Source organism: Rattus norvegicus, chromosome 9 (genome assembly GCF_021556685.1).
Source record: "Rattus norvegicus strain SHRSP/BbbUtx chromosome 9, alternate assembly SHRSP_T2T, whole genome shotgun sequence".
NCBI classification, from domain to species: Eukaryota; Metazoa; Chordata; class Mammalia; order Rodentia; family Muridae; genus Rattus; species Rattus norvegicus.
In genome coordinates this window covers 123,393,365-123,420,831 of record NC_141542.1, presented here as the reverse complement: position 1 = coordinate 123,420,831, position 27,467 = coordinate 123,393,365, and the positions used below count along the sequence as shown (strand labels likewise).

The 27,467-nt window shown below is 43.6% G+C and overlaps 1 protein-coding gene across 3 annotated transcripts in view; it reads right to left on the bottom strand.

The window, feature by feature from the left end:
- Positions 1-27,467, bottom strand: part of L3mbtl4 (L3MBTL histone methyl-lysine binding protein 4) — a 533,749-nt gene that overhangs the window by 405,965 nt on the left and 100,317 nt on the right. The window contains 1 exon segment of one of the 3 annotated variants that reach the window (NM_001433416.1): positions 11,847-12,298. The exons of the other annotated variants lie outside the window; for them this stretch is intronic. The gene's annotated coding sequence lies outside the window, so the exon portion shown is untranslated. 3 annotated transcript variants of the gene reach the window in all.

Genomic DNA, 27,467 nt, shown 5'->3' with positions numbered 1-27,467 from the left:
GGGAAGTGCTGGGTGTTTTCATCTGGGTCTGGTTTCCCAGGTGGCTCTACTTACCAGACAGGTGAAGTTTCTCTCTCGGACAAGTACCCAGACTTAAAAAACTCATACACTTAACAAGACCATGCTCCTAGAATACAGCCTGTCCCTTCTGAGTTCCCACAGCATCAAGAACACCCTAAGAACAAGCTGGCTTACACCCTCCAACTCTGAATACTCAACCCAGAGGAAGCAGCATGCTCTTGTGTGTAAAGCAAAGTCATACTCATAGCTATAAGTTGCTGCAGGCTTGTGTTTCACGCTGCTTCTTGGCTGTTCTCCAGGAGCAGGGATGCCAGGGATGCCAGGGATGCAACCTTGAACTGTCTTCCAACAGGGTCTGCAAATGCACTGATGATACCCACGTGATGAGTTACCCACGTGAATGCAGATGCCCAAGGAGGCCAGAAGAGGGCATCAAGTCCCTGGAACCAGAAGTGCAAGCCAGCCTTTGTGAGCTGCCATGTGGGTGCTGGGAAGCAAACCCAAGTCGCTCCCAAGATCAGTAAATACTCTTAATCACTGAACATCTCTCCAGCCTTTCTCCACCTTTTCTCATACTTGGTATCTCAATCAATGGCATCTCAAGTGTTCTATAAAGACCGTTTGTTGCACCTAGCTCTAAGCCTCTGGCTAATTCCCATGCTGTGGTTTCTGTCTGCTTTCCCTAGGCAGAAGCAAGGAAACACCGTACCAGACTCCCCTGAAAATTGAACATAAGCAACATGTCCCAGCGAAAGGGAGGGACCTCAGCTTAGCTACTGTGATTTTCTTCACTGTCTTTTCCATATGCTGAGAATACAGAAGAAGAAGAAGAAGAAGAAGAAGAAGAAGAAGAAGAAGAAGAAGAAGAAGAAGAAGAAGAAGAAGAAGAAGAAGAAGAAGAAGAAGAAGAAGAAGAAGAAGAAGAAGAAGAAAATGATCCGTCATCTCCAAGCTGGAGAAAAATTAAAACTGATATTTCTGGGAGAACTTTAAAGTCTCAGAAATATTTTTCCCAGCTCCAATTTCCCTTAAATCTTAATGTATATATTCCTATATATCTACAGTTAGCTATCACACAGAATTAATACAAATTCACATTTTGCATATATTCCTATATATCTACAGTTAGCTATCACACAGAATTAATACAAATTCACGTTTCAAACTCCAAACATCTCCTGTGGCCTTGTAAAGTAAGATAAATGAACAAACTCAGCGTTCAGTAAATTGAACCAAACACTTGTAAATTATAACTCACCACAAGTCAGTACAGGACTGAAGCCTTCGAAGGACACATTCTGTCTCACAAGCTTTGCACACACTGTGTGTCTTTCAAACACACACTTGAACAATCTGAAGACAAATATGCTGGCCTATGCTCCCCCACCTCACTCTGCATTATCAACCCAAACCACAGTGTGTGGTGGGTGCCAGCGACAGCTCTGGAAGGAAAGACTGTGGTTAAAGGTAAAGAGTGCACTTGCATTCACTACTGATCACGTACGCCCTCTCCTCCACACCTTCAGGGAGCATTCTGACTACCGATTTTTCATATGTGTGAGGAGGCAAGGGTGCTACAGACCACTTAGACAGGCAGACGTGATGAGATAAAAGACGTGAAGACCTCAGTGATGTCTCCAAAGTAAAGTCTGTCAAGAATGCAGCAAAGACACGGTTCTTGAGAGACTTTTAATAACTTAACTATTTACAATGTGATAACCATAGGGTAAGGCAAGAATATTTGTGGGTTGTGAACTGTTTTGCTTCATTTGTCTCTTTTTAAAAAGAAAAGAAAAGAAAAATGAAACCCAAAACCCTGGGAAACAATAACCTCCCAGTTTGTCTATCAAACAATTTAGAACACAAACACAAGGTGACTCGTAACAGTTATTATCAATAAAAACAGCCTACAAACCAAAAGCAACTACCCACAAATAAAAGGCAAGAAAGAGAGTTACCCTCAAAAGGTATCATGTGCTTTCATTCAACATGTTCATCCTAAATTTTATCAAGTTTATATGTCAATTATCTGAAATATTAAAAAAATACATGAGCTGACCAGATTTATGACTGTGTAAAAATACATCTGTGGGTAGAGTGTAAGCACCTAGGTGTCAGTCCTAAGACCCACATAAATGCCAAGATCAGTATCGAATGGGTAATCCTTGGACTCTGAAAGCAAGATGGGAAATGGAGGAGAATCCCCCAGAAGTCCCTGGGCCAACTTGCCTAGACGTCACAGCAGTGAGCAAGATAGTCTGACCCTAATGAGGTGAGAGGTGATAGTGTATACCAGTGAAGACAGACCCTCAAGGCTACCCTCGGACCTCTGTACACATGCACTGCTGCATGTCTGCACCAACACACACAGACACACACACATGCACACACACACGCACACTCACACACACACATACACACACATGCTCTCACACACACACACATACACACACACATGCTCTCTCTCTCTCTTTCACACACACACACACACACACACACACATGCTCACACCCATTTAAAAAAGAGACAACCAGGTTTGAGACTTCCAGGGCTCCAGTCATAAAATAACTCATAAACATCCTCTTATTTTACCTCCCCACCATGCTGTTCACACCACTCTCTTTGTCCCTTCAAGTAAAAGCTCTATGAGTAAGCCAGAGTTCCTGTGCCCATATACTCTTAAATCCCAGAGAGTTCTGTAATGTTTCCTGTGGCGACACATAGCCAGTAAGCCAGCCTGTTGCAGGCCAACAATTGTAGTGCAGGGAGCAAGCAGAGAAAACTGTTCCTGCTTACAGGAAACCACGCCCAGACCTCAGAGAAGAAATGGCACCTGGCAGGTGCCTGAGAAGCAGTAAGACTTGCTTCAGGACCAGAGCTTGGCTTTGCTGTATTCTCCTTAAATACGGACATGTTTTTCCCTGACTTCTCACATTCCTGGGCACATGTGGGATTTTGCTCTAATGATCCAAGGCTCTGGGATCAGCTTTGCTCCCATGTCAAACCTTCTACTGACCTGTTGAAATTTACAATAAATAAATAAGATAAAAAATAAAACCATGCAATTAGGAAGTAGTGCCTGCCTCTAAGAGAAACTGCAAGGGCTGACTGAAGTCTCCCACTAGCGTGTGTTTTCTTAGTGCATGCTTTCTTTGTTGCTTTTTCTCACCAAACCTGGGGACAGTGCTGAAATCCCTAAACCTTTCTGGGAGGGAACGTCAAGAGAGAACACTGAGAAATATGTGAAATATAAATTTCTAATCAGTGGGATAAATAGAATCTTCTTCCCCTCGGCTGTTCATTTCATTTGAGCACCCTTTGTGAAACCAGCTTCCTCCACAACCTCCGACCAATGCTCTCATTCCGGGTACCAGGGATGTGAGAGGAAGACAAACTGATGTCGCACTTAATGGGAATACAGGAGTTCTCCACATGCTGATTGCCTGATTTCAAATTGCCCTATCAAAACGCCACATACACATACGCAATCGTGAAGATTTCTTTAGACTTCTGGGTCCCAATTACAAACAATCAGGACTTTGGCAGGAAAAAAGAATCTTCAGAGGAAGAGTCGAGACACGGGCATGAAGGACAGAGGAGGGGAGTGTTTTCTGGTCATTTTACAGATAAATCAGTGCCTAAACACAGCAGTAGGTTATGCAAAATGTACGAATCGTAATGCAGTCATCAAAGCGGAATTATGCAAGCATCCATCCATTAAAAGCATCTTCAAGCTGACTCCATTTAGGCCTCAAAGTTCAGAACACAATCTCGTTATCACAGTGTTGGCTTACCTTCCCGTGGGAAGACACAAACTAGAGCCACTAAAAAGTTTCCTCAACCAAGCCAAGGTTAGATGAAGATAGTCTTCGTGAGAGACTTCATGAAGGGTGTGTGTGTGTGTGTGTGTGTGTGTGTGTGTGCGCGCGCGCGCGCACAAGCGTGTGCGTGTAGGTGTGTGCCCCCTCCAGAGCTCACCTGCCTCCCACTGGTGTATGCTCCCTTCAGGTCTCATTTGCCGTCCCTCTTAAGAAAACAACCTCCCTGTCAAATATGCAGCTTTCAGCAAGGGCTAAATGCTCTGCCAGAATCTCACTGGATTTGTAACATCAATGGGCTGCACTTCCTTAGAGACACTTGTAAGGCCTTTGCCATGTCTTCTTTATCTGTTCTAAACCTACACTAACATACATGTCTAGGTGTCTCCTAAGTAAACTTGTGTTGGGTGGAAACATTGTTCTTAAAACAGGGATTGGACTCTTTCTGACCTCCTTCGTTTGTAGCAAAAGAAAACCGAAGCTCCAGGAGCTGAGCCAAGACCTTGCAGCAGCGAGCTGGGCAGTGACTCCTCCTTCTCACCACAAACCTTGTAAAACGTCTCCCTCGGCAGGGTTCAAAATGATGTTACCACCTTCGAATCAGATTCCTCACAATCGTACACAGTTTTAGAACAGAATCAAATGGAAGAGACAGACACCAAGAAAAAAGAGAAATTCTCATGCTTTTGTGGGTCCAGTTGATATCGTTTCACCAGCTCTCCAGCCTCTGCTTCCACTGCTCTTCAGACTAAATCCATGACCTTCCAGGATCTGACCCCGTCTAGCCTCGGAAAGCTCACGACCTGGGTGTTTATCACGTCCTCATGCAGCACACCTGACTCTTCAAGTGCATCAGCTGCTCTTCTTGGTCACAGAGGACAGCCCCTTGTCACTGAGGAGAGGGAGGTGGGGAAGGATACACTGTAGCTCCAGGGACTCCCCTGGCAGCAGTATGAGAAGCAGAAGGTGGGAAACAGGCCCCAGGAATTCCAACTTTTTGTTTGTAACTTTTTCTGTGCTCCAATTGATACTAACTTTCCAGTCATGAAGGTCTGGCAAAGACCAGCGTCTGGGCTTCCCACACTTACTGATTAAAATGTAACATTTCCATTTTGTGCCAGTTAGCTTGTACATCCTAGGATTTAGCCAGTCAGGGACGATGTACTTGAGTCATTTTAAAATAAAAGAATTATTTCAGACACATTAGAATAGGTCTGTAATTCTGAGTCTAAGTCTTAGGATAGCCACAGACACAGACAGACAGACAGACAGACAGACAGACACTCTCTCTCTCTCTCTCTCTCTCTCTCTCTCTCACTTTCCTTAAGCAGTCTAAACAAGTTTGTTCTGGGGATTTTTTAACAGAAATCTTATGATGAATCAATTTTAACCCTTAAAAAAACGCTATAGATCTAGAGGGAACGAGCCCAACATGGCTGAAGCACTGACAGATGAGGTAGCTCTAATAAATAAGTAAGACCATGTCAGTACATCATGGATTTATGTCACACAGAGCCATCTCTGTGTCTGCCCCATGCACGGCTAACAGAAGATGCATAAAGGATGTGTGAGTGAGGAATTCAAGCTCTTTGTTTTCCCCTCTCTTGAGAGTGGGTTGTTTATTCATAATTAACATGTGACAATATTAACAAGTTGACAAGTAGAAGGTAATTCAGTCATATATGTGTATGAGACATATGGATATATTAATAACGTACATTACTCTGCACCAATGTACTGATAGCCATATATTAATAATTTATACTAATATGTATTCATATACATATGTTAATATTGCATACATTGATATAATGTATGTTAATACTATATACAATATTATAATGCATATTAGTAATGAACATTATTGATAGAGAGCAAGAACAATGACAAGAGTGTCCAAACAGGCAAGCACATCAGTTGCTCTGCATTCTAAGTCTTCCATTGTCCGAGGCTCTTACACAGCAAACAACCAAAATCCTTACAAAATTAACTAGCTCAGAAAAAGGCTTTCTCAGGTTAATGCCTTTATAAACAAACTGTGAAGGGAGATAGGAGTGAGGCAAGTGAGGGGAAGGGTGCTGGACTAGCAGGTGGCAGTGAAGATGTCATACCCTACGACATGTTCCTGAGTAGATACACGGCCAGTTTAATGTGCTTATACGTTGTGCTGTGGTTATACATTAGATAGACACGATTTCGAGAGTGGGGCTGCGTAAGAACAGGGGGACAGGCCAGATGGTGGTGGTGATGCTCACAGGGATACTTACAGAACAACAGCAGCAGCAGCGACACTTGTTGATCTTTTATCTATGACCCACCCACAAAGCAAGCAGGACACTGAGGTCAGTCTGCTGTTGAGAGCAATGTCCCAGACTACTGCACTCTGAAGTACCAGAGCTAAGACTCAACAGGTTCTCTCACAGGAAGAACATCTCCCCAGCATACTCAGCATGAGCCGTCTACCAGACTCTTCCAACACCCTGCTCCATGGGGAATTGCTCCTTCTCCCTGCTGTCTCCTAATCTGGCAGCCACTGTCCTTCGTGCACATAGGAAGTTGCTCTGTGTGCACATGACCAAAGAGCTGTCACTACCGAAGGGGTAGTACAGGCTTTAGACTCGAGCTGGCCAAATTAGATTCCTATGTACAGAAGTATGGCAGCACAGAGGAATCCTCTTAGTGCTTGGGCTAGGCATCGTGGGAAGCATGGATTGTAAGCATGTGGAAATGCAGCAAACCCCATGCAATGAGGAACCATAATGGCAGACAACTGTAAAGAGACTCGCAGGCACAGTCCCAGCTGTGCGCAATCCTGGGTTCAGTCCTGAGAGTGGGTGGGTTCAGTACTGACCAAGGATTTCCTCGGAGTGTTCTGGTTTGTGTTACCTTTTACCTTTGGCTACCCCTGCTAGATCTCTGCTCTGAGTAAATGACTGATGCTGAAGATCTTCACATACAGAAAAGTGTCTGTGCCAAAGCAGGGATGAGTCAGGAGGAGCAGAAATCAGGGGCATGGAACAGTTATTGAAAAGGAGATTATGAGAGCTAATCTCAGTTGTCAATTTGACGGGATTTGGAATAATCTCAAAAACTCACCTCTGGTCGAGTCTGCAGAAGAATTTCTAAAAGGAGTAAGTAAAGAAAGAGCCCCCCGCCCCCAGAGGCTCCAAGAGGGAAGCAGCCCTGGTGTAGCCCAGATACCAGAGGGAAACACACTTCTGCTATTGCCTTCCCATCTCCAATTCTTCATGGTGGGGGCATCTACTCTGTGGCTCCCATCCTTCCCCAACATCAAACCCAGCTTCCTCAGTCTTCCAACATGGATAGAAGACCAGCAGCGATCAAGCAAGGTTCCAGACCTTCAAAGCCAGAGACTGCTCAGACCTCGAGCCTCATGGACTAAGCGGCTACTGGGTTCTGAGCAGGCAGATAACCATTGGACTTCCTTAGCCATATCCTTAACAGTAACTGGTTGAATAGTATTTTTTTTTTTTTACTATTTTCTACACATACCCTTAGAAATCAGTGGCAAAGAAGCATGGTAGAAAATATGGGGAAAACATCACAATTTTCATTACCAATTATTAAATCACAATTCCTCAGCAATATCAGGCTCTGAAGAAGAGGGAGGGGTAAGGGAGGGGAGGTGTTTTTTTTTTTTTCTGGAAAACCAGGAAAGTTATCACTCTGCTGCCCATGAACCCTGGGGGAACAGCCTACTCTAAAACACTTTTCCTGTGATTTCTGTGAAAATAAAGAAGTTGTTTTTGATGAAGTCTTACAGAGATAATGGCCTAGAACAAATGTCAGGGACAAAGTTAAATGTTAGACACAGACATTTTATCCTCAGTGCAAAAACAAGTAAGAGAAAAATCACCGAAAACCGATCAAGTCTCCATTTTCACAGCTGGTAAATTGTGGCCGTTAACAGCAAGTGGATTCCACACTCTGTTTAACCTTGGAAGCCTTTTCCTCCAACAAACTTGTGAATAGAAATCCATAGTTGAAACATCTACACAGAGACCCTGTCCACTCACCTCCTCTTACCCAACCCCTTGGGGATCTCAGATGCCTAGGTATGCTTCCAGAACCCATGTCGTCTCAGACCACTGCCATGATGCTCTAATATGAAGGTAGGCCATCAAGGGAAGGATGCTGAAGACTCTTTCACACAGCAAACTGAGAGCGTGGGATGAAGCAAGGACATGCCTGCAAAGCAGCCCTCAGAAACCCAGAGATAACAAGAGGACAGTGGCCAGCTTGCTAAATGCTTACTACACAGCGGCTTTATAACTCTTTATATGAATTATTTTAAATGAATCATCCTTCTCACTAGTCCAGAAAATAGGGACTATGCTAGCATATGGGGAAGAATAAACTGAAACTGAGAAAGACCATGAAGCAGTCTAATGTGACAACTTTTAGGCCAGTGGATCCCTAAGCAATGGGGCTTGGGGTCCAGGCAGTCTGTGACTTCTGCACCCCTCGACACACATGCTAGTGTGGATCCCAGAGCAGTTTTCACAGTTGTTAGGATGAGGCCACGCAGACTTGGAGATTTGCAGACCTTGCTCCAGGGAGTTTACATGGCCCCTCATTGTCACCATAGTCATCCATTTCTAATGTCTGAAGAAAGAAAGTGGGGGGAGGGGGAGGATGCCTTTGTGGCTTCATGTCAACACCTTACAAAAGACTGTCGATAACTTGTGCTCTGGCATATGCTGTCCCTGTACAACTGTACATTGAAGGGGTTCCTGGCTCTCCCTAATGCCCTTCATCATCCAAGCTTGTCTGAATTTAAACTACCTTGCAACCAGCACCAAACACTACTTACTGAATGCAGAAGCAGATCCCCCAAACAACCCTCTTCTATGAGGCCAGACATCAAAGAATTTGAAACATGATTTCATTTCAGAAAATACTGAGCTTACTATCTTAAATCACACAGTACACATCGTTATTTGTATCTTAACTATTAATGAAGTATACACTTGTGGAAATGGATACCACATTTCTTAAATATACCTTTGAGGACCTCAACAACTTTCAATGGCATAAGAGAGTCCACAGACAAAAGCCTTCAGAATGTCTGCTACTGATTTATTTTTATAAGAACAGGGGCCCATTACTCAAAAGTAACAAGTTCAGGATTGATTAGGCATATTTTCTTTTTACCTCATTCCCCATGAAGTTAAACCGACAAAAATTAGATTATCTTTTAAACTTATGCTTAACATAAACTTACACTATAGCAAAATAAAATACAGTATTTGTATAGCATCTTTTTTAAATCAAGTAGGATTAATTCTGATACTTCAAAGTTGTATCCAATCATATAATTTTTTGTCTCTAATACCCAGTAGCTTCATAACTCTAATCTTCAGAAATCAGTAGCTAAGTCTTTAAGAACTAGACAACAGGGGTTGATAACATATATTCCAAATGTGGTGACACAGAAGACACAGTGAACATCCTCAGAATTTAAAAAATAACAAGATACTACGATGAGAGTAGCTTTTGAAAAATATAATATAGCAAGAAAACATAACATAGTTTCCCAAATGTTTATTCTTGTGGCTTCTACCATGCATGTTTCTGACCTTCTACAACACAGGCATAAATACTTGAACCCAGGATCAATGTACTCACTGCTATCATCAGAAGCATCTGTTAGAAACCCAGATGATCGCATGATGATGTAAGGTTACATGTAACAAATGTAAGGTTACATGTAACAAATGCTACTTCCCACAGAGAAAGCACTTAAGGTTTTAAAATACATAAGCACAGGTATGTAAACACTCTGTTCTATACAAGCAAAGAAGCGAGAAAAGCTGACAAAGAAATGCGTATCCATCAGGAGTCTAAAGAGCTGCTGTTTCCCTTCATCCTCATGACTTAAAAATACTGAAAAAAAATCACACACATTAATCATAATGTACTAGATAAGCGTTTACACTAATTTGCACTGACTTTAAATTACTCTGCCTGCTTGCTTCTCTCAGGAGAAAGAGCAGGAGATTTCTATTCTCAACTTTTCATTTGAAATTAAACATTTTAATCATTTTTTTTTAAATTGCACAGATTTCTCTTACAATGATAAGGCAGTGACCACAGTGTGCTTTGAATTGTCTGATGCTAGATAAAGAAAGAAAGAAAAAAAAGACCCACAAAGCAAGAACACTACATAAAGTCAAAGAAATAATAAAACCCAGCCTATCCTCTCCCAGCATAAATTGGTTCATCTGCTCCTTTCTCCTCCTCAGGAAAAAAAAAATTAAGTCATCTCTTTAAAAAGCACTTGAAATGCTGTTATTTTTTGAGAAAGAGAATCTTCAAATCATCACCACTTCTCCCAGAACCACCAGATTCTGCCTTTAGCCCCCATGTAGTTGAAATTCCCTAAGCTGAATTGAGTCCAGTAAGTTTACTCACCTGAATTAAATCGAGAGGAGGTAAGTGTGTGTATTCAAACTTTGGAAAAGGCCACACAGCCTGGGTCAAGGTCACAGCAAGTAGGCTGCCTTTCTTTAGTCAAAGATGGGAAGAGTAACCATTGCCTACTTTGGTAACTCCAACTCCATGTGGGCTAGCTGACAGAACGCAACCTCTAACCTGTAATTCTGCAGTAAGTTAAAATCTACATATGAACAGGATTCCTTCACACGATAAATTAATGGAAGGACACTTGACCTGGTGTCACAGTCTCTGAGGGTGCAGACTGTCCCGGGGAAGACATGTTGGAACTGCTCAGATGTGGCTTCAGAATCATGTGACAGGGTCGATTTCTATTCCAGCAGACCAGAGAGCACAAAGAGAGATGGGTAGATTGGATAGGCTAGGCTTATCTCCACTGATTTACTTCCTCCAACTAGACGACATCCTCAGTTTTCAGAAAATCCCAAAATAACCACTAACCAGGAACAAAATGTTCAACAGGAGAGCTCGTCAGAGACAGTCCAGACTTAAAAACATTCATTTCCTAATATAATAATAAATGGGCATCCCTGTCCACATGAGGTCGGCACAGTCTTTATTAAACAGCCATTAAATACTATACTCCCTAATAAAGAATACTAGTAAATGTCATAATAGATAAAGACCATGGTATCATAAATGTCTACTTGAAGGTCATCGTCCCACATCTGAAAGTGTTCAGTGTGTCACTAAATAATGAAAACAAAAAGGTTAACATTTTTAAATGTTATCTTCAGAATAGCAATAATAAAAAGAAACACATAAAACAGAACCCAGGCAAATTTTTATAAATATAAACATATAGGTAGATATGTTTGTTATGCTAATTGATACTCATAAACCATATACACCTAGTTAACATCATAAAGTGAAACTATGACAACTTCACATGACTGTTTCATTTCATGCATTCTCTCAAAGACTATTCCTGGCAAGAGTCTAGCTGAACAGTTTGCCAGGACACTCGTATGACTCGAGGATCTGCCTTGTTTTAAAAGCCAGACACTCTAAAGGAACCTGGGAGTCTCCATTTATCCACAGATCTTTTATGCTAGGCACAGAAGTCATGCTCTGAACAAAGGATCTCTCATGGCAAAAGGAGAAAGAGCAGAACCTGTCAGAAAGCACTCGTCAAGCCCCAGTGAGGCAGAAAACACCTTCTCTTCCTCCTCCTCTTCCTCTTCTTCGTCCTCATCGCCCCTTCTCTTCTTTCTCCTCCTCCTCTCCTTTCTCCCTATTCCTTCTCCTCTTCTTCTTCCTCTTCTTTCTTCTCATCTCACTCTTTCTATTCCTCCTCTTCTTCCTTCTCTTCCTCATTGTCCGCCTCCTCTTCTAGTTGAACAGAGTTTGCCAAGACATTAGTGCCCACCATGGGCACCAGAGGGAAAAACCAGAAGAAGACCAAGATCCCAGTGCTTACCCCAGAAACTACATCATCTTGGGTGGCCAAAACATTGACTCCCTCATGATTGTTCGAATATTCCTCAGCCTCTAGTAAACAAAACATAGAGATCCGGCACCAACACTTACCTATAAGCAGTCACTGTGGAGGCCAAGAGGAAGCTCACAAGCCTCTAGCCACCATCTCAAACTTAACTGGACTCTGAGGAAACTCTCTCCCAAAGTCTTGCCTGCTTGGACAGTGTGCTCTTTCTGGAAACTGTGAGCTGGAGCTGAGACCAGGTTCGCAGCACCCGGGTATGTGAGAGCAGAGAAATCTGCTTTGTTCAGGGCTGCTCTCTCCTCTGGTCCCAGGGAAGACTGCTAGTTGGTACACATGACTTCTACCAAATGAGACAATCTTGCTAAAGTTTCCTGAAGGCTGAATACAAGACAGTTCCCAGCATGCTCTTATCTCACCCTCTGCATGATAGCAACAGCATGTGCCAGTTCCTCAGAGTGTTCTGGAAGCAACTTGTCGAAAGACAGACTGTTCCCAGATAAAGCGCTTTGAGGCAAGGCCACTGTCAGATTCTAGATTCCTCACCATCTCTAGAAAAAAATTCAAATCAGCTTTCATGTTCAATTTTTTTTCACAGTTAGTTTTCCACTTCAGCCAACAAGCTACAAGCACGGCACTCCAGGACAGTTGTCACTCCTATCCCCTTTGTTTACAGTACCCAAAAACCTGCAGTTTATAGAATAGCCACATACCTACAAAGCAGGAAGGCGTGAATTCAAAACCAAGTGTTGAGAGGAGTTGTATAGAAGAAAGATTTTATGGAAAGAAAGGGTCTAATTTTTCAATACCAGGTCGCCATAGTATCTCTAAACTTCAAAAGTAAATCATACAAAGGGAAGAAAGTACTCTGCCTCATCCTCACAGCTCTATGACAGAACAACTGAGACAGGTAACTTTACAAAAAGAAAGGGTTTTTTTAGCTAAGACTTTAGCTAAGTACAGGATTGGAGATGGACTGGTTTGGTCTCCAGTGAAGACATGGCCGGAAGGTATATGGGAGAAATTACATCTCAAACCAGGGGAGACTGGCAAATCTTATGACCCCTTCTGAGAACACATCTCCATGACCTGGGACCTTTTAGGTCATTTCTTTAATGGACTCAACAATAGTGCCACTCTGGGAATCACACCATTAACATGCTACGCTTAAGAGATGGCCTCTCCTCCATCACCCATATCCACTAATTACCAGCTTTCTACAATTCTTCTATGATTCAGAGTTAGCCTTGGGTTGGTGGTTCAGTCTCTGATAGCCCAGAGGAGAGGAGCCCAGAGAGCTCTAACTCAGAGGTTAGTTGACGCTGTCAGTTGTCCTGTGGAGTACCCATTCCCTCTGGAGCTCTTAACCCTTCCCCCAACTCTCCCACAAGACGTGGGGAGCTCCATCCAATATTTAATTGTTTCCGCATCTCTTTCAGTCAGCTGCTGGGCAGAGCTTTTCAGAGGACAATTATGCTGGGCTCCTGCCTCTAAGCAGAACAGGTAATTATTAATTGTGTCTGGGACTGGTCCTTGCCACTGAGATGGGTCTCAAGTTGGGCTGAGGAAATTGGTTGGCCATTTCCTCAGCCTTTGCTCTATCTTTCTCCCTGCATTTCTTGTAGACAGGATGAATTTTGAGTGGAAACTTTTGTGGGCGGGTTGGTGTCCTTATTCCTCTCCTGGGGGCGTTCTGCCTGGTTTCAGGAGGTGGCCTCTTCACGGAGCTGTCCCTAAAGCCAGAACCTGGCTGTGGAATCCATTCCCCTAACTAGGCTGCCCTGCTGGCCTCTGTGGGAAAGGATGCACCTATCCCTGCAGTACCTGAATGAAGCAATACCCAGGAGGCTCCTCCACCCTCTCAGAGGAGAAGAAAATGGGGTATTGGGACAGGGAGGGACTTTATGAGGGAGGTACTGGGAGGAGGGGTAGCAATCAGGATGTACGGTGAATTGATTATTAATTAATTAATGGGGGAAAAGGAGATATGGGTTAGTATTAACTTCTACTGCTTTCCACAGCAAAAATTATCAGAGGGAAAATACCAGGCCACCACTGCTCAAGACACATGCTCCCATCCCAGTAACTTCCTTAACAGGGTACAAAGGATGCGGTCATCCATTGAATTTACTGCTGTCTTGGAGACAGCAGCTGCTTGTCATGTGATGACTGTCAGTCAACAGCTTCTGAGTCTTTGAAAGGGTTTAACATTGTGAAACCTGAAGCAGTATCAGGGGGAATAGCTCGACAAATAAAAGACTTTGGCCACCATGTTTAAGGAACTGGGATAACCCAGAACTTGACGAGCTGAACTTGACTATAGAATATACAGCAGAGAGCTGCATCCAGAGAGAATGAAAACAAAGGGAGTTGAAAAGGAAAGGCCCCCCCTTCAGACCGCCACTGGACAGGTGCTGTCCTGTTCTGCATGCAGGCAAGGACAGTCAGGACAATGGCTAAAGGAAGGCATGCTGACAGAGGAACAATATAGGAAGTACAACACAATGGATTTGATGTCACATGGTGCCTGGATTCTGAGGCTCTCATACAAAGAAGAGCTTACACAATGTGAGAACTTGGAAAATGATGGCCAGCCTCTAAAAGGGTGGAGAAGTGCTGATGATTCTCCCAACAGCAAATGGAATATCTGACCTTGGTCTGGGTAACAGTAGGAAACACAGCCTCCTATCCAGCTTTGTGTGGTTTGTGCACAGGTGAAAAGCAAGAGCAGACGATGTTTCCTCCCATCTCAGACACACAGTAAAGGTAGACTGGTGGCCCTCATTGTAGCCAAAAGGGATAGAGTCATGGAAGCTTATATGTGGTGCCAAGTATCTGAATTGTGGAAGAGCAGGAGACTGAGGAATACAGGTAATGTCTCCACTCAGATAAAGATCTATCTCAGCTTTCCCCACCTGTGGATACACCCGAGTTGAGTCCTTTAGGGATAGAGAGAGTGTTCCCTCTACACACACACACACACACACATACACACACGCTGAGAGGGGGGGGAGAGGAGAGGAAAGGGGAGGACAGGAGAGGGGAGCAAGATATACTACTGAGGTGTACCTGACTGAGGAAAGGAGCTCTCTCATCAACATCTCACTGGCACGGAGGTGCTCACCACCCAGTCATCAAATGCACATCAAACAATTTCTTTTCTATTGCACTTTTATGTTTTAAATCAACAAATAATGTGCCAAATATACCATAATGATATTTTCAAACAAAGTATTTTTTTGTGGCTACCCTTCCCTTATCTACCCCATGGCTTCCACTTCTTGCTCTTAGAAACTCTTCCAGCTCCTGATTCTGTTCTCTTTCCATGTCCCATGTGTCCTTCTGCCCAGCTTCACCCTCCCTTATAACCTAACCCTACCTTCTCTGTGTCTCTTTTCTAGATCTAAAAACCCACACTTATACCACTGCACACATGTTGCATGTGTACACTTTATTTTTGCTTGTTTGGGGGGATATTTTTGCTTGTTTGTTTGTGGGTTTGTTTTGTTGTTGTTGTTGTTGTTGTTGTTGTTGTTGTTGTTTGAGACACGAGTCTCACTATGTAGCCTTGGTTTTTCTGGTCATTATGTAGACAAGGCTAGCCTTGAAATCCCAAACATCTGCCTATCTCTGCCTCCTGAGTGCTGAGAATAAATCTTAAGAAAAATGAACTAATAAAAATTCTCAGGAAGATGAGTGGGTTGGCAAAGTGTTAAAAGATGAGAGAGAATGTTGCCTCTGCCTCTCGTAGGCTGAAATTAAAGGTGTACATCATTGTGCCAGGAGAGACAGTAGTCTTTAGGCTTACGAAGCCATGTAGATTTCTGCATAGCTGCTTCGCTCTGTCCCTAGAGTGATAAGAGTAGAGACCGACAAGCCAATATGTGTGGCTGTGTATCAGCGTGCCGGTGAATATGTATTTACAAAAACAAGAGTCATGCCACGTTGGTCATTTGACTGAAATTTGCCAGCCCTGGCCCACTGTTACCTAACTGATGTGCTGACAAACAGTCCATCCGAGTGTGCACCAGCTCATCTTGAGCAGAGTTCTGCAAATGTAAGTGAAAGCAAGTACAAAGGAAGTGCTGGGCTTCAAGAATCGCCACTCAAGCCAAACACACATAGTGTATTGAACGCGCGTGTTAACACTGGACATCCACGACCACGAAAGGGACTTGGGAGCTCACTCCTCTTTGCCTGCCTACACCTAGCACATCTGTTGGAACCTACTTCTTCAGGATTCCAGCTTCTACAAAAGACCAGGTAAAACACCCAGCCTTGCAGGACTGAGCAACTAAGTTCTTGGACTTCCCATTCACAGCTGCCCATGGCTGGGTTGGTTGGACTCCAGACTGTAAGTCATTCCAGTAATATGGAGACATTCCATACATTCTGTGACCCTAGAGAACCCTGACTGATACACCTCCCTTCTTTTCCTACCTACAATCCCAGCAAAGCCTAGCCCTCACATACATGTTCATTTTGGCTGCAGGTGTGGCTATATTGAGGAATACCAAGAAAGGAAACAACATGTGTCCCTGAGTATATCAATTTCCAGAGAAGACTGCCCTGTGGGTCAAAACACTTAGTGGCAAAGACTTGCCTTGAATACAGGAGTAGAAGGAAGAACAAAGGATCATGCCCAGGCTGGGGCCTTTCTGCATGGTGCATTTTATGGTTGCTATTATCCATGGTTAGTGAATTTACACAAGTAGCTATCCATGGACGATGCTCTGGAACTGAGAGTGCATCATTTGCTTCTTTTTGTTGTAAGGTGTCTTTGACAGAGAAGATATTCCCTTTCTCACATTATAAGGGCTACACACAGCTAACGTAGGAAATTTAGCCATTAATCTATGAGTAAATCTAGCAAATTCCTCCATATATATATATATATATATATATATATATATATATATAATGTATGTGTATATATATACATATAGTGTATGTGTATATATATATATGTATATATGTGTCTCTGTGTGTGTGTGTGTATGCATGTTCATGTGTGTGCATGCATGGGGGCTGGGCTATGTGTGTTCTATTAGTTTGTTTTTTCTGGAACCGGGTCCTAATTTGTTTTCTGTTACTATGCTAAACACAGGAGCGAAAGCAATAGGATAAAACACTCCAGTCAAGAACAACTTTGGAGATGTGGCTTAGATGCTGCAGTCCGTCAGTGGGAGGAGCCACAGCAGGACGAGGAAAGCAGAGGCATGGGAGAATATGCTTACTGGTTTTCTCCCTCTGGCTCGTGCTCATCCAGTTCTCTGATACAGTCTCGGTCAGCCTGCCAAGGAGTGGCATTTCCCACAGTGGGCTGAACCCTCCCACATCCATCAACAAGCAAGACAATTTCCCACAGACACAACCACGGATAAATCTGATCTGGAAAAAAAAAAAAACCTCAATCGAGACTCTTTCTTCTCAAGTGACTCTAAGTTGTGTCAAGTTGTCGATAAATATCAACCAGGGCAAACCGTGACAATCATAAGTCCCCGTTGCATGCTGGGATGGTGATAGAAACCCCTCATTCAAGTATGAGGCAAAAATCACACAGACACAGCTCAGGTCTGCCCTGTACACGTGTGGGTGCTTGTGTGACAGAAGAAAGTCACACGATGCTCTCATGTCTGATTTGCAATGAGTTCTGCCTCTCCTGGGCACCATGTTTTCTGCCAGCATCCCTGAAACATTAACCACCTAATACATTAATTTGTTAGTAGTACAAAAATATATTTTATAGACAGGCACAATTCACTTCAATTTTAAATAAACTCTGCAGTTATTTACTCTTTCTCTACAACGTCAACAAGTTAGGGTTTTTTGCTTTGTTTTGTTTTGTTTTTTATACTATTGGTGATTTGTACAAGACAGAACATTTTACACCTTCTAGCTTACTCTTCCATACCAGTATCAAAGTATATTGTCATATACATTAAATTATAATCATTCTAATTAGTAGCCAGTGGACAGATACATGATTTCTGAAAAATACTCAAACTGTTTCAATGTTTAGTCTGAAATTATTTTTGTTTGTTTGCTTCTTAAAAATAAAGGAAAAGAGAAAGCACCACCTGGCTTCAATATTTTCACTTAAAACCTATTTCCCCACTAAGGGTTATGCAACCTGTGATAATTGTATTCTGCAACTAATGGGAAGAAAGCTTTAAATCCAGTAACCTCTCCAAGGAGGATGACACACAATAGCCATTAAGTTTCTTTATTGTTGCAAAGCACACTTAAGCACGCATTATTTTTCCTTTCAGCACAGCGTCGTTCAGAATGGAGAATGTTGAGAATAGCACCGGCATCTTTCATCATCATGTCTGCATCCAAGCACTGTTCCCTCCGTCCTCACACTACTCTGAGGTGGGGAAACCTCTGAGGAAAGTAATGGGGGTACGCCACAGACATGTGACTGCAGATGCTGGGAAGATATCCAGTTTGTACATCTTTATCTAGCAATCCTATCCACGCCGGGAACTGTACAGCTTGTCTCACATGCGCAAAGAAAGAGCCCTCCCTGAAGCAGCATGGACATGCTCCAACGGGGTTGAGGTCTTCCCCATCACTGCTTCCATACAAATAATGTCAGCCATTCGACTCTCAACCACACAGCCTTCCACACACAGAAGGAGCTTCGAGATTTGACAAAGTGTAACAGAAGTCCCACTACCCAAATTGTGATGGGTATAACAAAAGGATCCAGGCCAGAGTCAGGCAAGCTCGCACTATATTAAACAGATTAGGCACTGCACACAATAGATTTTCTAGTGAGAGTCACAGCAGGGCAACCCCAGAGGAAGTACAAGGAGAATTTGCAACCCATCCCTTCTTTACAAACTCTTCCTATCAGCCCAGATGTCAGCAACAAAGATGTGAACTGTGCCAGATCTACAAGCCATTAGAAAACAGTCGCCATAGACTGACCTCTGTGAGTATTCCAAACGAAACGCGTGTCTCTGAAGATTCAGAGATAACAAGCACAAAAGAGAAAACAAAAGCAAAAACATGGCACCTTCATCTTTATGAGTTGGCTCAAACCTTGCCCAGTTCCAGCCATTTACCTGCACCTTCTACTTCAGTTCTCTTATGAGCTGGACACGCCACATTTTTGTCATCCGTTCCTCAGTTGATGGACACCCAGGCTACTCCCGCTTTCTGGCTATTGTGCACAGAGAGTAGCAGTGAACATAGATCAGCAGGTATCTCTAACGTGGAGCATGGTCTTTCAGTTACGTGTCTGAGAGTGGTGTAGCTGGACCGTGTGCTGCGTCCAGAGGCAAAGAAATTCGGAAATGGGTAATCCAGGGAGTGGAGAAAGAAAGCATGATATAAAAGCTAAAAGGGAATTGATGAAACAGGAAGAGTTAGAATACGGTAAAGGATTAGGGGGTTAGGACAGAGGAAGGAATACAGTTGGGGGAAACAACTCTAAGGACCTTTGAAAAAGTCATATGGAAACCTGCTTACTACTTAAGAAGATTCCTAATACACACACACACACACACACACACACACACACACACACACACAGAACACATACACACACACAAAACACATACTTATACATACATATGCACACATGTGCAAACACACGTTTATGCATACATGTGCAAACACACAAACACATGCACGAACACACACACACACACACAAACACATGCACACACACACATTGCAAGTTCAAAGTGAACCTGAGTTGTACAGTGAAATGAGGCTAGCCTGGGCAACCTAGCAAGACCTTATCTCAAAATGTGAGGAGTAGAGATCCGGCTCAGAGCTAAGACTTCTGCTAGTATTTATAAGTCCCTGGAAAAAATGTTCTATAACATTTACTCTTTTGGGGGAAAAGGGCAGGTTTGGGGCTATATTCCTCTGCAAAAATCCATAACTTTTGGCTGGATAGTGTTTACTGTGCAGAGAGCCATCACGTATTTGTGGAACAGTTAAATACAAAGAGCTGTCTTAACAGAAACTCAGGTGACCTTGTCTATAATTTCATTTAAAACGACAATGGTTGTAGTTAAATTCAAACCCTTGGGGTGGTGAGTGGAGACGGGGCACTAAGTGGTCCTCCCTTCCTCAGTCAGTCCTGCTGCCAGTAGAAAGCTATAAACTACACCCCATTTCTACCGCGACCTCCTCCCACACAATAGGGATGCTGTTTCCCATTAAGCCCCTCTCCTGCCTCCCACCATCAGTTCCTTCAGCACCAACTCTTCAGTTATTCGTTCTCACTGCCAATATTGGAACATAAGGCCAAATGGAATTCATAAAGAAGAGCAAACTCTATGGAAATATAGTCAGACGCAAGTCTTTCGAGTAACTCAATATTAAATGAAATTCATATCCATCATTCAGTTCCATCAAGTCTTCATGTGCTCAGAAAGTTCTATTTTTTTTAAGTCTTTATAGTTCATTCACCCTCACCTTAGAGATGTGTGCCATTGTAGTAGATAAAATCACCGAGGACTCTCTCCTCCTTCTGTTTCCTGCCAGCACCAACACCGTCCTTTGCAGTCCCCAACCTTAGTCAGTGATTGTGGTCCTTTCCCTCTCCTCTGGAGGCTTTTTTCTTCTCACAAAGGCCATGTCTCTCAATTTTGTGTTTACTCTTGTTACAAGCAAGATCGGTTCTGAACCCAAGTACAGTTAGCATCTCCTATGCTTGTGTACCTTTGGCTAGCTTTTCTCCCATTTCTTTTTTGCTGCTGTTGTCTTCCCAGGGTTAAGACACCAGTGACCGTTTGTTTGGCACATGGAGTCTCTTCCTAGCAATAGGGTACTGTCCAAGACAACTGGTCCTAAGTTCTGCATCTGAAATAACCCATAGGCTCCTGACTTGATCCTATGCTGTCCAAATGATGGTCCTATCCTGAGAAGCTGTTAACTACATGGACGTGAGGATGGCTGGTCATTGCAAAACACCATCCTTTCAGCTGCAAGGACACCATAGTCCTGAAATCACCTGTGAAATCACAGTCAAGCCCATGGACTGTTGAAACTCCCGCTTATAAAAAAGAATGGAGAGGGCCATTGGGACCCTCACCCAAGTAGCCAGCCACTGCTCCCAGTCATTTGTATGCATTCTGCTTTGATTGCACGTGACTTTGTACTCACAAAGAGGCACTAGAATATATAGACTGTTGAAGACTAGAGAGGGGGCTCCATTTCTATCAGTTCTGGGGAAGCCGTCATCCATGCTGAGTGACAACTTCACAGTGTGGCTCCTTTGGGTGACCTATGCTCCTATTGGTCACCCCTCATGGATGCTCTGTGGGTGAGCTCAGTGAACCCATGGGTTCTCCAGGGTGGACTGTGGTGGGTTGAACTTTGGTTTGCGGTTAGGGCCTTAGGAGGCAGGGCAGATGTTGGTTACCTCTCATCACCAGGGACAGAACTTGAACAACTCTGACCTTCTTGTCTACATTGCTACTATGTCATTCACGGTGGCAGCCATTCTCAAGCAGCCAAGGAAGAAGACAGGACAGATATGCCCCTTCCAGCCACGGTTAGGTTCTGCCCTGCACATTGGCATCAGTATCCCCCACTGTGCTAAGGATACATCCAGACAATGTCGGTTTGCAATTTGCTTCCTGACCTCAGATATTGCAGAACCAACTATATTGGTTAATTCTATGCTGTTGGGATCAAAATAGCTGGCAGACACAAGTTGAAGGGGGTGTCTTGGCTTTGTTTACTGTTGCTCTGATGAAGTATCTCATCTCGAGAAAGCAGCTTAGGGAGAAAGGCTTTATTTTACTTCACAGTTCCTAGTTAACATCTCACTATGGGGAAGGCAAGGCAGTGGGGACTTGAAGCAGCCAGTCTGTCCATCACATGGTTAAGAGAAGAAAATGGCTGTGCGTGCATGATTACTGCTTAGCCCCTTCTCTCTTTTCCAGGCAGTCCAGAGTCCAGTCCTGTGGAACGGTATTGCGCACACATGGGAGCAGAGGTAGGTCTTTCTGCCTCAACTAACATAAACAAGACAATCCTCCACAGTTCGATATGTTCTAGACAGTCTTACCATTAAGACCACCTCTCAGATGATTCAGGCGGTATCAAGGTGACAGTTATTACTAACAATCTTAGGAGGAAAGACTCAGGTCATCATGGTGAAGAAGGCATGGTGGAACAACTCAGATCAGACCATAGCTATGAGAACATGGAACAGAACATTCATATCACAGAGGACTACGAAACAGATAACAAGCCTCACTCTGAGATTCAGGCAAGAACCCTCAACGCCCCATCCCTGGTGGTTCACTTTCTCCAGAGTTGTTCAAGTTCTGTCCCTGGTGAGGAGGGGTAACCAACATCTGCCCTGCCTCCTAAGGCCCTAACCGCAAACCAAAGTTCAGCCCACCACAGTCCACCCTGGAGAACCCATGGGTTCACTGAGCATCCCTGAGGGGTGACCAATAGGAGCATAGGTCACCCAAAGGAGCCACACTGTGAAGTTGTCACTCAGCATGGATGACGGCTTCCCCAGAACTGATAGAAATGGAGCCCCCTCTCTAGTCTTCAACAGTCTATATATTCTAGTGCCTCTTTGTGAGTACAAGGTCACGTGCAATCAAAGCAGAATGCATACAAATGACTGGGAGCAGTGGCTGGCTACTTGGGTGAGGGTCCCAATGGCCCTCTCCATTTTTTTATAAGCAGGAATTTCAACAGTCCATGGGCTTGACTGTGATGCCACAGCTGGCTTCATGACTATGGTGTTCCTCCAGCTGAGAGGATGATGCCTTACAATGATGAGCCCTCCTCACGTCCATGTAGTTAACAGCTTCTCAGGATAGCACCATTATCTGGACAGCATAGGACAAGTAAGGAGCCCATGGGATATTCCAGATGCGAATCTTAACACCAGCTGTATTAGTCATTACCCTATCTCTGTGAAGAGACACCATGACCATGGCAACTCTTATAAGGGAAGATATTTAACTATGGCTTACTTACAGTTCAGAGGTTTAGTCTGTTATCATCATGGTGGGCAGCATGGTGGCATGCAGGCAGACATGGTGCTAGAGAAGAAGCTTGAGAGTTCTACATGCAGATTGGTAGGCAGTGGTTAAAGAGAGGGACACTGGGCCTGGCTTGACCATTTGAAGCCCTAAAGCCGGCCCCTAATGATACACTTCCTCCAACAAGGCCACACCTCCTAATTCTTGTCAAGTAGTACCACTCCCTAATGACCAAGAATTCAAATATTTGAGCCTATGGAGGACCATTCTTATTCAAACCACCAGCCATCTCTAACCATAACCAAATGGTGTTCAAAACTACCTGCTGACTCTCTTCTCACTCCCTATGACTTTCAGTTTCCAACCCTGGCCTGTTAGGTCTCAAACATTACTTTCTAGGAAGCATCCTGGGACTTTCTACCCCCCTCCCAGGAAGATCAAGGAATGGACAGAAATATCCCTCACAGTGGTATTGGACACATCTCATCATAAATGTATTATATATCTGTCATGGTTGACACACTGTAAATTGGAACGGTGCTTAAAGCACTTGGAATAATGCCAGACCCATAGGAAGTAGTCAAAATTTATTGATTTACATAATGAGATTGCGATAGCTTAACTAGAACAGTAAAGGTGAGGAAGCACACGGCATAAAAGAGCACCAGGCAGAGCCAAGCAGGACCGGGAGGAAGAAGACACAGGAGCAGTGACCATCAACAAAAACCAGGCAAATGTGACACATTCAGGGAACAATGAGAGTCTATGGGTAGGGAACGAACTTGAAGGTTCAAAGGCATCTACTTCCAAAGTCTCGGTCCTGCTGAGAACTCATCATTGTCCTACTCCCCCTATACGAAGCTTGTCAATGCATTAAGTAAAACTCCAAAAGCATTGCTAAGACCCACACAGATCTATATATTCCCAGGGCCTGCCACGGTCTCCAACCTCACTTTGTACGTGTTCACTCCTGGATCACCTCACCAGTCACAATGCATTTCCACTGCCCGAAAAAATGTCCTTACCATGCCCTGACTCACCCAGAAGCTCATTGGACTTCCCGTTTCTCATCAATAGCATCCCATTTCCATGCAGAGGATTTCTGTCGGTCACAGAAGCCACCTGGAGTGTCCTTCCCTGACTCACTACCACATCAGCTTCAGTTCCATCAATGAGACTTTGGGCCAGGTGCGGTACCACACACACATAAATCCAACACTTGGAAGGCTGAGGCAAGCGGATCTCAGATTCCACTCCAGCTGGAGCTTTGCAGTGAGAATTTGCCTTACAAAATTAATGTGATAAAAATTGAATGCTCATTTGTTTTGCACACTTAAGATCCACCTCCCCTGTCTGCATTGTGGTTTCCACAAAGGCTTGTCACCTCTTCTCTCACCAGCATATCTGTCACCCAACATTCAGGACACTGGCCCTATCTGATTGTTCAGCAAGTATGTTGAAAGAATAAAACAGAGGAATGATGATAAAAAGATGGTGTCTTACTTAGGGCTTCCATGGCTGTGAAGAGACACCAAGACAAGTCTTACAAAGGCAAACCCTTAATTAGGGCTGCCTTACAGTTTCAGAGGTTTAGACAATTGTCATCATGGAGGGAAAGCATGGCAGTATCCAGGCAGAGGAGCTGAGAGTTGTATATATTGGTCCAAAGATAGCAGAAGGTGTTGCGGTAAAAATAAAAAGTGGTGGATTGGCGGCCACCGGTATCTGCATTCCCACTCCATGCAGACCTGTGAGAGCCGCGTGCTCCGGCTGTCTCTCTGCCAGCCGCTTTCTCACACTGTCCCCGTGGAGGGTTGTTACCACACCTGACACGTGCACATCCATTCCACGGGCTGTTCTAGCATGGCACCATGCAACCCTAGCCCCAAGCATTCTATAGCCTAGCATGGACTCCAGAACTGAGATGGGTCATCTCTCTGCCCACTGAGAACTTTGCTCACATCCACTGTAGTCTGGTAAAAAATCAAAATTCTATAAACTTGTAATTTAGCAATCAGATTTACATGCTAAATTCTACATATGTCATTTATATGTCAATCCACAGTACAGCCACACAATAAATTCACTGCCACTTAATAAAGACAGAAACCTAGACAAGAAAAGATTGACCAGGTCCACCTGGATCTGGATCATCCTGCTCCGTTGTCTCCACCTTGATTTTTCCCACTTCTCTCCCTCCTCCCTCCTTCCTGGACTTTTTCCCTGCCTACCCTTCCTTCTCATCCAATGATAGGCTTCACCTTATCCTGGACCTGCCTTGCTGCATAATGACATCATCCCACAAGGAGGAGAATGTCATCTTCAGGCAGCTAGGAGGAAGCTCTCCTTCCACATTATACAGACCTAAGCATAGGAGCCTCAAAGCCCAGCCCCTCAGTGAAACATTTTCTCCAACAAGGTCACACCTACTCCATGCCTCCTAATACTGTCACTCCCTGGGCCCAGCATATTCAAAGTACCACAGATGGGATTTGGCCACATCTCCCCTTGTGTTGGATTAGCTGTGTAGATTAACTACTTTTTATGGCCCTGATAATCACTATGACCAATCCAACATACAGAGAAGTTTACTTAGGACATACAGCTTCAGAGGATTAGAGTCCATGACTATCACGGCTAGGAGCACAGCAGCTGTCAGGCGGGCATGGCACCGGAGAAGTAGGTGACAGCTTACATATTGGTCCTAAACAGCTAACTGTCAATGGCTCTGGACATCTGAAACTTCAAAGCCCACCCCCAGTGACACTCCTCCTCCAATAAGACCACACCTCCTAGTCCCTCCTAGACAGTTCCACCAACAGAGAACTAAGTGTTCAAGTCTATGCATCTATGGAGCCATCCTCTTTGAGATGACCACACTGTGAAAACACAGAATGTGATAAAAAAAAAAGTGCAGAAACGTAAGGAAATTACATGCCCCCGATGCAGTGACGGCTCCTCTCAGTCTCCAGAAAGAAGGGAAGTGGAAGCAAACACAGCTCCTGAGGAAGGCACAGAGGAGTAACAGAGAGAGGAGACAAGATAGAATTTTGCTATAAGTCATCTCTGACTTAAAAATATGAAATGTGAGATGTCCAAACTTTAAAATTTTGTGAGAAAACTGTTACACAAACCATACGTAGAATTATTTGAACTATTGTGTAAAGTCAATTTATTACCTAGCTTTCTCATCACTGACAAAATACTTGAGAGAAACAATCTAAATGAGAACATTTTTATTTTCTTTTATGATCTCAGAGAGTTTAATCCTTGGCTGCTTGATTGTATGTGGACTGTAACCCTAAAGGAGAGAGAGAGAGAGAGAGAGAGAGAGAGAGAGAGAGAGAGAGAGAGAGAGAGATTTCACTCCACCACCAAAAATATACTTGTTTTAAATCTCCCCTCTACACAACATTTCTTTAGCTCACCTCTGAGATTCTGTGAGGTAAAAGAGAAGACATTTGCTTACAGCATTTGCAAATGCTACCTACACCTCAGAAAAAATAATGCGTTTGTCAATACACTGAGCGTAGCTCATCTGTGACAAAATTAATTATTTTCAATAGCATGACACAATTGTGGATGTCTTTTCCTTATTTTATAAAACAATGTGAGGCTCTCACTTGTGTCAGTTAATGAACTGAAGGTGACCTAAGAGCGTCAAAATGCACCTGTGTCACATTAAGGAAAGAATTCACAGTCTTCCTCTTGGATAGCTTTGACCAAAAGGAAGTCCAAGTGTAAACTCTCTGCTTCTAGCCCCAGGCCTTCTGTCTCCCCTCAGAAAGGGCTTTATTATATATTTATCTGATCAGTATAGAAAGCATCACAGGGGAAGGAATGGATGATACTTTATAGTAATCTTTAACAAGTTTTACAAGGGATTAATCCGATGACTCCAATTGACCTGGATAATGAACAATGTCGTTCATCAGACAGTACCTGTGTGGTGTTTGCAGCACTTTCAATGTGCTTGCTGTTTTCAGAAAAAGATTACAATGTCACTCATGAGTACAGAGAAGCATCGGTCTCTAGCTCAGGGGCACGGATGAGACATACATTACGCTTAAAGCCATGCATTCATTAGCTTAGGCTGTAAAGCTGACTACATGGGAAGTACAAGACAGACGAGCTTATTCGTTACTCTATTCTTAAAGGCAAGTTAATCAGGCTGAATGCACAGCAGGATGCCAGGCTTCCGTGTGGAATTCACTCATCTTGAGGGGTCCAGCGTAAGTTCTGGCCTCTTGGAATGCAAGCGATAATTTTTGCTTTCCTAAGAGTACACAAGCACACTTATTCCTTGAATCACTTTGGACCCTGAAGGGATCTTCTTTGTGGTCGTAGTCACCGCCTCCATCACAGGACTCAGCAGGTGAGCTGACTGTATTTTATTCCTGCTCACCATCTGCTCCCCATATACTGCACTAAAAAACTCCTTGGCATAGATAAACAGTATAGTAACCCTACTGTGAGTGACATTGGGGGAGGGTGGTGAAGCTGTACACCCTCTACATAAAGAAACTTATAAAGAAAATGCCTCATCTCAGGGTCAGAGTATGTTCTCTCTTATTTTAAGAAGCATTGTTATTAAAATGATGTTTTGACACAAACTGGTGATATGTGTGCCTACACAACCAATTTACTGTTCCCGGGGTTAAAAATACACACTGCAATGTGTTTGATGTAATCATGGCCTCAAAAGTATGTGTAGTAGCTGCAGCATCCAAG